We start from the raw sequence: 15511 nt of genomic DNA, 5'->3' as shown, positions 1-15511 counted from the left end.
TCACTGAATTCAAAGTACATCTAATAATATATATATATAATAATATGGCCCCTTTTTAGTGAAGAGTAAAAAAGTTATTGTGGAATAGGATCAACTAATCTTACCTGCAACCTAATGAAATGCTGGTTAAAGAACTGGGAAGATGAACTGTTAGAACAAGAGAATCCTCAAGTAGTGTCGGGTAGGTTGGCATAAATGGACATTTCCCATCCGTCCTAATCTTCTTGAATACTACTAAATCTGAAACAGGGATGTATCTCCTTGTAACCAAGTGATATACATTAGGTTTTTAATATTGACTATGGTGGTCATATTTTCAACCCCCAAACGGTATAATTGAAGTGTACCGCATGTTCATGCATTTGCAAATGTATGCGCTCACTATGGGGGACAATTATTTCAGCTCGTAGTTTGGGCCGTTTCCACCATGCGTGAATGAAAATGTAGCCCACTCCTGTAGTTTGTGCAGAAGGAATAAGCCTCCTGGAGCTCTTTAGAAAGTCAGCTAACCGTTAGCGTATTGACGGGTTCTGTCATAAAGAGCCGCAAACATCATAGCCATGCCTTGACAACGACATATTGATTGATAGACACAAATACAGACAAAAGAAATTCAGACGTGTGGTGCATTGTTGTTGTTACATGTTTTTATATTATGTTAAGTAATAGTGAGAGGGAAAGAACATGATAACTGTCACTGTAAGAGCTGAAAACAAGTGTTATATTATTATTATTTTAATTGTCGTGAAAACTGGGACTTTTTGGTGTTTTGCAGATATTTGTTTGTTGGGACAATCCCAGAAAAACAGGGATGTCTGGGCATCTTAGTTTTGCCCCCCCCCCCCCTCCAAAACTGTGATTTTAAAAACTATGCTTAAAGCTGTTGGTTCTACCGCGACTTCATTTTTACATAGTTCATTGCTTTTGATATGGAGAAACCCAGTTTAGTTGTAACCAAAGACTTAGTAAGTGCACACAGGAAGGGGCCTGTGTAAAGGGTTGAGGATGGCTGCTCTCATGTAGCCCACCATGGCCCCATTAAGGACCCAAATGGGCAGACACCGTGTATGGAGCTGTTGGACAAATTGTTATGGGCCCCGGGGCTCAGAATCAGTATCACACGTGGGGCTCACATGAACGTGTCGGCCATTTTATTCAAATGTTCCTCCGCTGGGCATTCACTTCTGTCATTCGTAGCACTCGGATGCAATCAGTGTATCGGGGACCAGAGCTCATTTGCTCTACAAGACTTGATTAAAGCCCGTCCTCATTCAGAATACCAGTGTTTACTCAGATAATAATGGTTCTTGTATGTAGGTCAGTCTGTGTCTAGATGTCCTTGTACGGTTTTGGCCAAGTGCTGTCTCATCTGAAAATGCAGCAGCAGGAGGAGGACTGCGGGGCTACAAGTGTGTCGCAGAGGGATGCTTTCAGCTCCCTTGTTCCTCCTCCTCCTTTCCTCTCCTCGTCTGTCATCATCCACATGCAAGTGCTTCTTTGTGCTTTGGCCTTTAGTGAAGTGATCCATTGTGTTTCAGTCCATGAGCTCATGAACCCTTCGTTGCCCCCGAGGAAATCTACTGTCCAAACTGGAGCAAAGGCACAGTTAAGACTAATATGTCCGTGATCGGTGGCTTTTTCATTTAATGCAGTAAATCATTTAAAACAGCCTTTGTGTTTAGCTGTTGGACCTCAGGATGCTTTAGGGCTACAAAATGTCCTGTCTTGGTCGCAGTTGCCTTAATCTCAAACTGAATGAAATGTGGCTCCTAATCCTCCCTCGAGGCTATTTTCCCCCATGAAACCTGTATGTCCACAGGGTAGAACACCGTGCAATCCCCCTCTCCCTGGGCACTTCTAATCACCTCTAGATCAGATGCCTTCAGCAGTTTTCACAGGACAATAGAGTTGCCACTGATAAACCCTCGAGGCAAATCACCATACGGAACAAGAGCGGGAGGTATCTGTAGCAAAATTGGAGCACCATATGTTTCTCAAAGGGTTGTTTTTTTTTGATAATAGTTTCCCTGATATGAGCACATACACAAACAGAAAGAGAGGGAGAGAGACTGAAGAGAATTTGCTCAGCAGACAGGCTTTACTGATGAAAGAAGTGTCATTGTCACATGATGGCATGCACACAGAAGACGTACAGTAGCCTTGGGCCAGCACAAACAGACTGCTGCTCACAGCACAGAGCTTGGTGTTCATGGTTCAGGTGTGGTGCTCTCTTTGAAGCTCCTCTAAATGAGGTTTCCTCACCAACTCAAGTCAACTTCAGCTGTGGTTTATTTTTTTTAATCATTTATCCATTTTTCTAAAGAATATTTTAACGATCCCCTCCAGTCATGTTTCAAGACGTATTGATACTCTGCGTTTGATATGGTTTTAACACAAAAAGGTTACATTAGCTTGTTAAAAATCACATCCACTCCTTCTCATTAAAAAAAGAAGAATCAATGAATATGCAAATACACATTGACACAAGATGTCTCTTACGTCATCCCACAAAATAATGCCAACACATTTTCAACTCAAAGCTAAACCTGTGGGACAGTTCAGGCAGCCCAACACTCACATGGCATGCTCCTCTCACTGCAACATATATTCAACACACCCTTTTGATTATGGCGGACTATGGCTGCTACCATCATTGCTGCTGTTCTTCAGAAGCCAAACCTCCACCCCAACAGCCACCTGTAGGCTCCGAGTCTACCTTTCCTGGGGGGAGGACAGTATAGGATAGTAGAGTCGCTCCCCACTCTCTTCTGTTCTCAGCTTGATGTTTGCGTGTGAGGACAATTTCAGAGCCTAGATGCCAAACATTAACAGAATATTGAACATGAGTTATTTAAATGAACAGTTTGACATTTTGGGAAATACACAGGCTACTCACGCTTCTGAAGTCCTGCCGTCACCATGAAGTGATTCCAGGAAGTGACTCCGCTCAGACAAGAAATAGTCCTTCTTACACTGTTTTTGTACGGATTAAACAATGAGATCAACAGTAACGTGTGAACTAGTGAGCTTTAGAGGTGCTGGTAGGTGGATTTTGTAATTTGGGCTAGCTGTTTCCCCCTGTTTCAGTCTTGATGCTAAACTAAGGTAACTGGCAGTAGCTTTATGTAACCTACAGACACGAGAGTGGTATCCATCTTCTCATCTAACTATCGGGAAGGCAAGGCAAGGCAAGTTTATTTGTATTGCACATTTCAACAACAAGGCAATTCAAAGTGGGGGCAAAGGGAAGGACACGGTTTTAACCAAGATGCAGTTTAATGGACAACTCTCTGCGGTTAAAGCCATGGATGCCACCAGCAGCAGTGTGTTAATATGTTGATGTGTTGTGGCAGTTATAGCGGAGGGGATCTGCTGTCACTCTGAATGTCTCAGCCCAGCAGTGCAGGCAGCCAATAAATACAAGGAGAAGACTGAAGATGATGTTTTCTTCGTCAAAAAATGCAACACCAAGAAATCCAGCGTCGTAAGTCTACCTTTTAATAACGTGCCTTATTGCACAGAAGCCAAATTGATATTAAATATTAACAGATTTATATTGACTTTGTATGTCTTACACTCCATTATGATATCACGATGAATTATTCTGCCATGCCGAGCAATTCTCTGGTTTGGAATCAAGAGGCGCTGGCTGGTTGTGTAAGAGGTGGAGGTCAGAGATGGGCACATCAGTCATATCCAGACAACGGCAGCACTGGAGAGTGCTGGCTTCTGCCGAGGAGGAGAGAGCCTCAAGGATCCCCTTTCAGCAGATGGGGGTGTGTTAGCAGGGCAGAGGCAATTAGGCCAGCGATAATCCTCCATCTGCTTTCCTCCGTCACCATCCCCTCAGCCAGAAACACGGCTGCCCCCAAACCCAGAAGACCGGGCACCCACCGTAGCGAGAAAAAGCCTGACTGAGCACGATGAAACTAAAAAACTCTGTCAGCCTTTTTTTTTCTTTTAATTGCACTCCAACAGTCTTTGTTGCGTTTTCTTCACCTGCACCTGCTTCCTTTCAGGTTCCGTCCCTCAACACTTTCTTCTCTATTTCAACACTTTTCTTCACTTTCCTGGAGAACTGAGGCGTGGGCATCTTCTTACTGCATCTTAATGGCACTCGTATGCACATGCTGGGAATACATTGTGCAGAATAGACACAAACATATTTTAGGCCCACTGCTAGTGTAAACATATTGTCTCCACCAAGATACTGGTATTTTAAAACTCTACATAAATAACATCCCACCAAAGAGTGGCGCCCCACTGTCTGTGTCCATTTTTAGACTATATCCTCCCCTATACATATGGTTAAACAGCACTTTGTACTGTATTCATGTTACTCCTCACACATTGATGAAGAATGAAAAAAGCATGAAGAAGAGCTTCTCAATAATCTCATCTCATCTGAGAGCCCCTCCACACCCAGTGCCTTCAGCATTTCTGGACGGATCTCATCAATCCCTGGGGCTTTGCCACTGTGGAGTTGTTTGACTACCTCAGTGACTTCCACCAGGGAAATTGATGATGTTCCCCCATCAGCCTCCAGCTCTGTCTCTGCAGTAGAGGGCATATTAGTCGGATTCAGGAGTTCCTCAAAGTGCTCCTTTCACCGCCCGATTACCCCCTCAGTTGAAGTCCCATACTTACTGTATACAGCTTGGATGTTTCCCCCTCCTGAGGTTCCAGATGGTTTTCCAGAAACACCTTGGTGCTGACCGAAAGTCCTTCTTCATGGCGACTCCGAACTCCTCCCACACCCGCTGAATTTGCCTCCTTCACGGCAGCGGCAGTAGCCCTTTGGGTCTGTTGATACCTTGCAACTGCCTCAGGAGTCCTCCGGGATAACATATCCCGGAAGGCCTCTTTCTTCAGTCGGACGGCTTCCCCTGACCACTGGTGTCCACCACCTAAGACCTTGAGACTGCAGCTCACCGCCGTAGCTTTGGCAATAGAAGCTTTGAACATCGTCCATTCCTATTCGATGCCCCCAACCTCCACAGGGATGCTAGAAAAGCTCCGCCGGAGGTGTGAGTTGAAGATCTCCCGGACAGGGGCCTCCTCCAGACGTTCCCAGTTTGCCCGCACTACCCGTTTACCAGGTCTGTCCAGAGTTTACCAGATCTGTCCAGAGTTTTCCCTCTCAATAATATATAACTTAAATCTATCAGAGTGATTTTTCTTGTCTGTTTGGCCTTTTGGCCACCTGTAACATTCAAGTGCCAATTGCTGTAATTATGAGGTCTTCTAATGGGGTAGAGGTTAAGTGGCTTTCCATTTATTCATTCAGTTCAAAATCTAAATTATAACTGTCTTTTTTTTTTATGGCAAAAAAAGCTTCCAGTTTTTAAATTGCGAAGAAAATTGACTTATTGATTGGAGTAAATTGCCATTGAACTGACCTCCAAACCACCGGTGTCACAGATGAGTCTGAATGCTGCACATTTTGCTTCTCGATGTTAAAATCAGGCAAATTTTGTTCTGGATGTCAAGCACTGAGCAAAAAAGGAAGTCACGGTAACTGTGCACATACGGAATATAAAGAGACCATCTGCTGGAATCTTCTGCCTGTCTGGAAAAGACATGACATTTTGCTGGTTCATTTGAGCTGTCTGTCACTTTAATTTTTCTCTTTCTGTCAAAATGTCTTTTAGTTACTGCAATGAGTATGGATTATAATGGATTATAATGTGCTTTAGTCGCTCACATTCAGAATATAGGTGGCTTGTATGGGTGCTTATTCAGCTTTAAAATTAGACATGTACGACTGAGGAGACTTTATGTTTTTGTACATGGCAGCTTTAAATCCAAACAGTGCAGCTCACCCCAGAGAGTTCCTAATAAATGCTAGACACCAAACTGAAATATACAGAATATACTGTATTATGGGACAAACATCCAGAGTTGTCAGCAGAAACCAGGATAGCCTATATATCATGCAGGCTGCTTTCTTCTCGCCTACCTGCCCCAGGGAGAGTGTCGAGCAACAATACGTAAGTGTTGCCATTGCCACCAGTGGTGCATTGACCTTCTGCAACTGCGAAACAGGCCACACGGAGTACAGTTCCTGCCTCAGGACTAATCCACCAACAACCTGACGCCAGGAGACGGAAAGAACATACCAAGCATTCACGTCAATCAAATGAATTGCCTTTTCACCAGTTGGAGCAGTTTTTAGCACCCTAACTCCCTATTTATGTTAATCTTGATTCAATGAACTCCAGACTGCACACTCACCAGAATGACCAGCTCCTCGAGGAAATGGAAAATGATTCACTCAGCTAGAAAAAAAAAAGTGAGCTCTCTTATGTGTAGTCATGTTCCTCCACTATAAAGAAAAGGCTATTTTTTCCCGAGCTGTATGGAGGTTTGTTCTCAGCTCCACTCTATCCCGGGGCATCAGCCTTACTCCCTCAATAGTCTGCAGAAGCACATGTCAAGGGGTCAGTGCATTAGTAGCTGTTATTCTGAGAGTCTGCAACACAGAGAGAGCCAGCAGTAAAGCTAGAAACAAGGAGCGGTCATGTTGGAGGGAGCTTAGCATCTTATGTACAAAAAGAACACTATTTAGTAGCATTTAATAAGATGCACACAATTTAGAATAGTCATAGACAAAAAGAAATGATGTTTTGTTAAAATGATCAAAAATAAGCTGTCTATTTATGTTTTTGATATTGCTCAAATTAACTCCAAGCCTGGCAGTGACTTGAGAAATGCTGAGGATTTCATTGTATCTTGTAACATTTAAACGCCTCTGCTGAATGTGAAGTAGTTTGTTCAGAAAGAGAACCATATTTCCAAACATTGATTTTGGCACAGGGAGATAATCATCATGTAATAAATATCAGTCTTATGTACTGTATATCTGGATTGATTGCTGGCAGAGCTGGCTGGTTTCCAGATCGGAAAAAAGAAAAAAACAAAACATTTACATCTGGCATGCACTAGTGGCTCGGGCAATCAGCACAGCCGCGGTCGCACTTGATGAAATACCTTCTGAAAAGGCCACCTCTTCACATTTGTAAAAGTCACCTTCCATTATCTTCCAATTGCGGGAGTCGGGTGTTCTTTGAGCTCTGTAATGTTATCTTTTACAAGTGCGACAGGACCAGCCTGACATTTGTAAACAGTCACTTTACTTCCTATTCCTTCGATTCCGTGTCTTTATGACCAATCAGATACGGCTCCTGTTGCGGTTACGGGTTTCGGCCTGCTGGACGTACCGTGAGAAGCCGTCCAGAGCTGCGCTCTTCTCTCCAGCTAAATGCCACAGTGTCATCGCGCTGGTGTTTCACACAGCGGCTCGTCCGAAGCACATGTGTCATGCCACTCTCTGCATTTTGAAGAAATACTCTGGACTTACAATAACGTAGCCGTGTGACCGGTTTGGCAGTTGATTCCTGATAAAGTGTGTGGGTGAAATGCAATGTGTCATTGGCAGAGAGAATTGGAGTGTGTGAACTGGAAGCGTGAAAGACGAGCAACAGTCCTTTGAGCATATTGGAAAATCTGCAATCTGTTGTGGTTTCAGTGGTCAGGCTGAATCTCTTTGTATTTAAATTGAGACAGATCCTTTGGACGTGTTTCTATAATCGTTATCGTGTGATGATAGACGATGCGGCCCGTTCTTGCAGGTATTTCTGCTTAAAAGCTAATTACAGATATTCAAAGGATCACAGAGTGTTGACAGCTTGGCCTTTCCAAACTGGAGAGAGGTAGATTACTCCAGGCCTCTGGGAAAAGGATGTAAAGTTTACAGCCTCTTTTAAAAGATGTTTTATGCTGTATTAATTCTTACTGCATTATTAGATCCTAGACTGTAGTTTACGCAATTGACTGGATGATAGTTTAAAAAGTCACATCTATTATATAATTGTAAATATATTTCTACGAATGTACATCCACTATTGAAAACGCCACATTTCCTTAATTCTATTATAATCATGGCTGGCCTTATGGATGCAACCGATCACAAAACTCACAGTTCAAATCGTATCGCGGTGTTGAGTCATGGATCAGCAGGTAAACAAAGGGGGAGCAAATGTAACTTGTAGAGATGCCCTGTTCACTTCTCTTTGCCGTTAATACCATTTGCAGATCATCGATTAGCCATAATTTCCAACACTGATAGTTTTTGACATTTTTTTGTTCAAGCAGTTTATTTTACTGCTCTGAACCGTCAAAAATTCTAAATGTTATCCTTTAATTTGTTACAGTCATCTACTATGGTTATTTGCATAGAAACACACAATTCAAATGATTAGAAAAAAATAGATTATATTTTTATTGATGCAAAAAAAAGTCTTTGCAATAGTTTTAACAATTTATAATAAGCTGCTTGGAGCTAGTGTTAATGAAGTTAATCTATTTTATATTGCTGTGAAAACATCTCCCTCAAACAACTGTATTTATTCTAGTTTCTTTACAAGAAGATTACATTGAACACATCGTTATAATTTACCTTCGCCCAGTACAAATTCTTACTGGACGCATCATAAAGTAACTGAATGGAAGCTGTTAGCACCGGCGCCGCTAACGTTACTAGCTCTCCTCCAGCTGATTTCAACACAGGTTATTTGTTCACAGTTGAATCAGCTGCTGTCAGTCCAACAGTTTCTTCATTACTGAATGTAGTCCAGTGCCATGAAAGTGAGAGTGGGATGGCAAGGACTCACACAGAACACAATAAGCACATTGTTTGGACCCCAGCTGGCTGATTCATCCCAACACCTGCCACGAAGTGTATCCCTAAAAATACAAGCGCAAGTACGTTCATGTAAAAGGTAATGTAGCTGCCAAAAACGTGCACGGAGAGGAAGTGGAGTTGTGCTTCTGGCAAAAAAGCTCCGCTGGCAGAGTAGCTAATGTAGCATGTAGAGCCGGAGAGACGCTCTGCATGTGCTGTCATTCATTTCCATTATCCCCGAGTGGAAGCGCCAATGGAGATATCAATCAGTGCGTGGATTCTCGCGCTGAAGCTGTCATGTGCCCCCAATGCCGGAGAGAGCTGTGACGGACAAAGATGGATGACACGTCCCGAAGCAGGGGATATCCTTAACGGGAGAATAATTAGCTGAATGCAAGTCAAGCAGGAATCGGCGTTGGACGACCTCACCTTCGGTCTGCGCCGGGATACTGTGGGAAAAAAACCCGATAAAGCTCATGGCAGCGGAAGGTGAATGCCGGCCTTTGAGGTGCTTTATCTGTATGACACAGAAATGATCTTCAGAGGGATGCTGCACATAAAAAAAACAATGTTAGTTGACTCCATGCATGCTCAGGTCCGCCAGCCACAGACGGAGGCCATGGTGTGGTAGAGAAACACCTGAGCCAATCACTGGCAGGCAAACAGGATGAAGGTACTCTCGCTGGAGCCCCACAGCTTTGATGGAGCAGCGTCAGGTGTCTTTTCAAAAGATTTATAAATAGCACATGGCTGCTTCCCCCGAGCTGCAGATCTGCCTCCCTCTCGGTGTCATTAAGCCCAATTGGAGCGGTAATTGCTTATAGCGAGGCAGTCAACCACATCGCTGATGGATGGAAGGAGACGACGAGACTATTTTCGGCAGAGCTGCCGCGGCTGTGGACGGCAGTAACGGGACACCTTTTTCAGCAGCAAACCGTTTTCTCATCAAATTCTTTTTTTACCTTTACAGGTGCTGCCAAACCCCAAATGTAATTTCCTCATTACGGCGTTTTAGTGCATTTATGCATGAATAGAGAGAGGATGAAGACGTGTCGTTTCACTGTATCATGCGGCATCAATATCACAAATCACAGAGTCTTGTTGACCCAGACGGGGAGCCGCCACACAATGAGCTATTATAGCTTCCTCGATTGTTTTGTCAAAAACATAACACACATACAGGAGCAGCAGGCCGCTGAAAGGAGAGCACCCATCATTCTCCCCAATTCCCCATTTCATTCTCATTACTCATGGGCCTTCCTTTTTTTTTTCTGGCTCCTCAGTGCAACCAGCCACAAGATTATTTTTCAGCTCGCCACCTCACCTGCCGCAGTCTGCTCCATGACGGATAAACCCAGTGGGTTTGCTCCGAGTCTTGTGCCTGCAGATGGCACGGCGGTGCTGATGGGGCACTCCGGTGTGCTGGAGACTGCACAGGGACGCGGAGAGAGGGAGGGGGGGGGGGGGTCTTACAGAGTGTGAGTAATAGTAACACTATCTGGACTGAAATGCCAGGGAGAAATGTGAGGAATGGATGAGCCAGCGCCATGGCAACAAAAACAAAGGGAAGTTGGCATAGCTAAGACTCCCAGGGCGACTGTTCATGCTCTTTTCCTGTATTTCCCTCAGCAACAATAACAAGATGTTCACCGGGGCCGACAGTTCATTAATGCTGGAGGGCTCCATTGATTTATATACAACATTTTCTACATATGCTGTGAGAATAAACAAGAGAAAAAAACAACAACCCAGAAGCTGCTGTTTGACCATTTTTCCCATTGCAGATAATTTGCAAATCAGATACAACTTAAATTGGATGCTAAATTAATTAGATTCTGCCTGAATAATGAACTGTGTGTGTGTGTGTGTGTGTGTGTGTGTTTTTACACTTTTTCAATTAAAAAATGCCTTTCCTCTAAATGAAGTCCAGTGGAAGATATACAAGCAAAAATATTTTGAAAGAAATGTACAAAGAGAATAGAAATGGGGCAAAAAGCTGATGCCCTATTTAAAGACGGAGGTAGAGTTCAGTCGCAGACGTTCCCCCTGTGTCCGTGACCTCGGGGGTCACACAGAGACAGATTCCCCGGAGTGTTTACAAAGGGCTCCTCAAGTTCTCTTCCTCCGCTGCGGGAGGAATGGCTGCTTTTGGAAACCTCCCAGGGGAGGCGCAACAAAGTGACCCCATAGCTCCGCAGTGGACCGACTGCAGAGCAGGATGTGGCAGCTCCCTCCTCTGTCCCTCTGCCAGCTGTATATTATTAATCTGCCAGCTGTATATTTATAAACCTCAAAGACCTCAACTCCTAGTGCCACTAGATGTTTTCTGTTTGCTGGTTCTGCCCTTGAAAATTCCTAATGTTGTGTGATGTTCCAGACTGGACAAGGTCAGTAAGGTACGAGGACCAAATGCAGTTTGTATTTTTCCATGCTGGTGCAGATTTTTGGAGGGGGGTCACACTGAGGTGACTTTAAAGAGGTTGTTTTCTGCCATGAAGAGTTCCTCAAAGGTTTAACAATTTTAGTTTTGTTCATTTATTTTTCATGTATAGAGATACGTAGTGTACTGTTTTCTGGTCTTGTCTTTTGCCGTTTTAAGACAGAACTTGGCCTTTATTTTGTAGCAAACATTTTAGAGGATTAGCACTTGAATCAAGGCGACTGCAGCTGTACTGTACCTCTGGCTCTGATACGCCAGCATGCCCACAGAGACGACGTTAACACGCGGATGTTTATCAAGTTCACTATGTTCACCATTCTACTTTGTCGGGTTAGCAGGCTAACATTTGCCACTCTACAGGACAGCTGACGCTGGTGGGAATGTCATTAGTATTGCAGGCATTTGGTCCTGAAGCAAAGTATTTGACAAATTGAAGTTATAACCAGATGGTTTTGTGATTTCATGCTAATCTGTTGAACTGTTTAGATACTTCAGGACCAAAGTTGTGGCCATGTCCCTAGCTGGGCTTAAAAATACATCTACACACATCTAACGGTATTTGGACATACACAGTCTCCTATACGCATTCTATAATAATAAGCAGCTTACTGTTTGTGTGTTGAGATCCACACTGAGCTCCCACTTGCAAATTAAAGACTGTATCATTAAAGACCCATTTAATTTTAACTACGATACACTAGAAACCAAGTGACGTTTTGTGTGGGTAATTTCCTCATAAGCTGAAAGCATGAAATGAATAATCATGTGCAGAAGAACATATGTAACTACCTTCATAACATGGTTAGAGATGTATATTTGAATTCTGTTAAACATTGAAAGTTATTATACTTGATTGCGTTTTCGTTGAGTATGCCTAAATTACAAGATATGTAGATAGGCTTTGGCGATACACGAAAGTATCCATAAATACATGGATTATTAGTGTGACATGCGACCAGCTTACAACACACGATATACTGTATGCGATCATGAGGTTAAACTGGGGTTAATTGAGATTAAGATGATTTAATGTATGTATTTGAGTGTGACACGCGTTGGGATGTATGTATTGGACTTAATCTATAAATGTTAAGCACCACTCTAATCAAATTGGTATAAAGTAGCACGTTTCTGACTCCTCTGGTGACTGAGGAGGCTTCCACCTGTCACAGTTATTTAACAAAACATTCTAACAGTCAGCGTTTCAGTGCCCCTGTAGCTATTTATACAGTTGTGAAAGTCATTGGAGCAAACTAATGTATGAAGGGGAACCACTGCAGGACAAAAAACACTGTCGGGGTGATTCAATTAAACTTGACTAAATTAGACAAATAAAGTTGGTTTTAAAGCCATGGGCGTGTTTTGTTTGTTTTTGTTTGAGGTACTATATTGATTTTAACACAAATTGAGATTTACACGTTCGTCCTTTATCCCAAATTCATCACTTGAGATTGTCTTGTCAACCAAAGTTTCTGCCTAAGGTCAAATCCGAGCAGGGTATTAAAACAAGGCTTTTCTTTAAATACACTCAGCCTGCCTGCCAGTGATCTCCAAACATCAAAAATATATTAAGTTAGTTTAAGAAATCCACTGTCCAGAACAAACCCTCAGCAAACACACAGACATGCCCCCCCCCCAGCTTTTAATCCAAGCTCTGTGATGAATATTGATGCTTCCATTTAAACATGTCTTGTCTGCTGTAGAAGTGAGTCTGCTTATCGAGGTTTACCACTTCCATTTCATTTGGATAATTCATGCCGGGTGATTGTCAAGCCGATGCAGGCGGCTGTAATTCCAAACATTTGTAGCTGTAAAAAATGATTAATATTACATCTAGGGGCAAGCATTCCTGTGGAACTGTGAAACATTTCAGAACGACTTTGTGTTGTTGGTGGTGAGGCGCTGCATATTCCAACAGGCATCTATTCTCAGATGTGTGTTACAGCCTGCATCTTTTATAGATATACATCCTCCCCTACAGGAATACTCGCATCGCTATCTATTTTCCCTGTCATTCTCCATTTTTTCTTCTCTTTTTTTTCCACCCCTGCCTCCTTTTTTAAATTCTAAATGGCAGTAATGTCCTTGGGCCACTCTTCATCATCTGTTTGTTGCGTTTGTCTGTTAGCGCTGAAAAGGATGGGGAAGTTTAAGAGGGCCCATATAGCTGCTCTTGATACATGTTTTACATGTTGCAAATCTCAAGGCTAAATTGCTATAAATAGCGTGTTTTATTGTAAAATGTACTCAATGTGTGTGTGTGTGTGTGTGTGTGTGTGTGTGTGTGTGTGTGTGTGTGTGTGCACATATGTGGCATGAGTGAACACACAGAGTGACTGTCCAGTAATAGCGATCCATGATTCTGTGTGATGACTGTTCGTCACACACTTAACACAAAAAAAAACTCAAATTGGTTAGGAACAATTTAACGTAATACTTTCACTCGCACCAAAAGTGCTGATTATTTGAATTCTCCAGTATGAGCTCAGCATGACCCAGACAGTGACCCCTTTCAACAGGACAGGCAGTATAAGTCAGATGCCAACCAAGGGTCAACACAGTAATCTATTATGTAAAAAGACCTCACATAAATAACATTAATATCGGGTCACAGAGGTCAGCAGAGGAAGTGTTTGATAAATATGGCAGAATATGTGGATCGTGGACATGTGTGTATTACTGAAAGTAGATAGTAAAATCACACACACGTGGCCTCTTCACTGATGATGTATTGATCCAATACTAACCGATCACAGGGGATGTTCGTTACCAGGACAGAGGAAAGCCCACTGATATTTATGGAGAAAGGCAGTGAGAATGAGAGGGGGGTCTGAAGGGGGTTATTTGTTTGGGTGTTGAGTTTGAATATCAGCTGTTTATATCTACATGCATTTAGCCATGTTTTCGCAAAAACGAGGACTGGAACTAGACTAGGCATACTGTACGCAATGTCACTCTGGAGGAGTGGACTGTGCTGCAGGGTGGAAGAAGAAGAACTTTTTCACACCGATTAGAATCAAGTGACGTGAATCCAAGATGAACAGAGCTGCTGTTATTGATGAAGGAGCAAGCCACTTCCTTTTTACAGCCTGCGGGGGCTCAGCGTTTCACACTGATTTTAGGTGGAGGAGCCTATCGCTTTAAGGAGCTGCCACCTGACCTAAAAGGGTTTCATTACAAACAAGTTCTGAATAAAACACTATTAATTTCATTTGCATCTTCAGCATAAAACCAGCATCATTAGCATGGGCCCTTGTGTGAAAATTCTCTGTGGGTTCACCACTACATGCGACCCCTTTCACACCCAGTCATTTGATCCATTGTTATGATAAAAATATAGATTAGTGCAGCTTTAGGCATTAATCAGGACTGCCTTCCACCTGGAGCACCAAGTAGCTACACTTATCTAGCTGGGGAAAATAAAAACAGCCAGCAGGCCTGGATTCAGAACCACACCCAACGAGCTGTGCCGGTATTTCATATCTCCCGTTCCTCGTCCTCTGCGTGTGCAGGCCGGTCTAGACAGACTGACAGCTGCTGAGAAGCAGCATCTCACATCAACCCGTCCCTCCCCAGGACAGGAGCCCCTCTAAGTCTCATTAGGCCGGACTGGCAGCTCTAGTGAAAGGAGAGCAGGCCATGCGCTCAGCCTCCCATGGCAGAAACCACCCCATCGCTCACAGGAGCTTTCATTACTCCACCCCCACCCCCCACCCCCCACTCCCTTTCCCCTCCGTCCCCCCGGCCCTCTCCTAAAGGCAGCCAGCTCCATCTATCAGATCCATCGATCCTGTCTCCCCCTGGTGTGGTACCTGCCTGTTTTTGAGACTAAGTGGGAAGGATGGCAGAGCTGGCATGATATTTCAGCTTTCCAGTGACAGCCACGTCCCCTAGGGACGGTACAAGGTGAGCCGGTGTCTGGGCTTCTTGGAGGAAGTGTTCCACCGTGGATCTAAATGAAGGAGCTCTCCCCGGAGGAATTACCAACAGTGTGTTTTTCCTGCTCGGACACGGGGGTAATAATCAATTCTCTGTTGCTTCCTTCCGCTGCTGGTTCCGCTGCTTGCTAAAAGCGGGTATCCCATTCCTTTTGATATCCCACATGAGAATGGCAACACAAACGTCTCTATGCTCAAAACAAACCAAACCCTTTTTATTTTCAAAAACACTGTCAAAACTGTTGTTTAAGGTTTGACAGTGACGTCTGGCAAAGAAACGTGGATGCTGTAAATCCTTCGAAGGAGATTAGATGGTGTGTCACACAAGAGCTCCTCTTGACTTTGATCTTGTTGCTCTGATGGCTTTTGGGCAGAGAAGCAAGCTTAAGCTTTTTAAAGTGATTGCCAGCAGACTGACATGAGCACTTGTTATACTTCTAACGGGGATTA

The sequence above is a fragment of the Cebidichthys violaceus genome, unplaced genomic scaffold (assembly GCF_023349555.1).
Source record: "Cebidichthys violaceus isolate CVI_PGR_0920_01 unplaced genomic scaffold, fCebVio1.0.p SCAF_192, whole genome shotgun sequence".
Classification (NCBI taxonomy): Eukaryota; Metazoa; Chordata; class Actinopteri; order Perciformes; family Stichaeidae; genus Cebidichthys; species Cebidichthys violaceus.
Note: the sequence above shows the minus strand (reverse complement) of the source record.